Here is a 1,164-nt window from a genome sequence, read left to right on the forward strand (position 1 = left end):
CCCGCTTCCCTCTCGCCCCTTCCCCTTTACCTTGCCTTGGGCTTCTCGCCACGGTCGCCGCCACCGCTGAGCTCCTGAGCCGGGCGCAGCTGCGAAAGCCGATTAGCGGGCGTCTGCTGCGTCTCGCTCTCGCCAAGCAGCCTCCAGGAAGGGATGGAGAATGGCTGGGGGGGGGGGTGGGGACGGGGGCGCCCCGCCTCCCGCCTGGCCCGGCCTTTCCCCCACTCGAGGGCCCCCGGGCCGCGCCGCGCGGCATTGTGGGGGATGTAGTCCAGCAATGAGGAAGCGGCGGCACGTGCCCCTAGCCGCTCTGCACCTACTCTGTCCGGGCGACGCCGTTGCGCAGCAACCAGAGAGGGCGGCTCCTTCTTCCGGATTGGAAGATGATCTTACAAGAGGCGTACCCTCTGCCTTGACGCGAAGCAGGCGCGGAAGGAGGGCACCGACGTCTAATTCCGACCCTGTGCTGAGGATCCCACGTTCTACATGCCATTGACTTGAGGCTGGAGGGCTTAGGAGTGATTAAGCGTGATGCCGACAAGGACGTCCATTATTGCAGCTGAAGGTTCTTAGCCAGTGGAGTGAGGCAAGAAAAAGACCAAGCAGGAAAAAGCAAAATTACTTTTTTAAAAAAGAATTATTTTATTTTACTTTATTATTATTATTAATTTTAATTTGACCAGAGAGAGACACAGAGACAGAGCGAAAGTGAGAAAGACACAGAGAGAGAAGGAAAGTGAAGCTTCCAGGTCCAGGACTTGAACCGTAGTTGGCCATGTGGGAATCCAGCGCTCCTAATCTCCACACTACCCCCCCACGCCCCACAAAGTTACTTTTAATTAAAATCATTTTTAAATAATTAGTAAAAATAATTATATATGTGACAAATCCAAAAGAATTACACATAAATTATTGTAATTGATAAGTTTAAGGTTAATAGATTTGAAAAATAGTTTTTTAAAGTTTTTTTGAAAAATCAACATTTATTTTTGTATATCAGAAAAAGGGAATTTTAAAAATCATACTATTTGTTGTAACCCCAAGTAAATATCAAGTATCTGAGAATAAATTAATCTAAACAGAGCAAAATCTGTATTAAAAAAAAAATTGACAGCTGCCTGGTACCTAGTGGTTAAGGAAGCCAGGTCCCACATGGCTGACTGC

At 48.2% G+C, this 1,164-nt stretch overlaps 1 protein-coding gene across 6 annotated transcripts in view; it reads right to left on the bottom strand.

The window, feature by feature from the left end:
• Nucleotides 1-185, bottom strand: part of CCDC126 (coiled-coil domain containing 126) — a 53,850-nt gene extending 53,665 nt beyond the window's left edge. For all 6 annotated transcript variants that reach the window (XM_014587129.2, XM_027771119.1, XM_014587125.2 and 3 more), the window contains exon 1: nucleotides 31-185. The gene's annotated coding sequence lies outside the window, so the exon portion shown is untranslated. The remainder of the gene's footprint in view (nucleotides 1-30) is intronic.
• Nucleotides 186-1,164: the final 979 nt, after the last annotated feature.

Source organism: Tupaia chinensis, unplaced genomic scaffold (assembly GCF_000334495.1).
Source record: "Tupaia chinensis unplaced genomic scaffold, TupChi_1.0 Scaffold000184_1, whole genome shotgun sequence".
Lineage (NCBI taxonomy): Eukaryota > Metazoa > Chordata > Mammalia > Scandentia > Tupaiidae > Tupaia > Tupaia belangeri.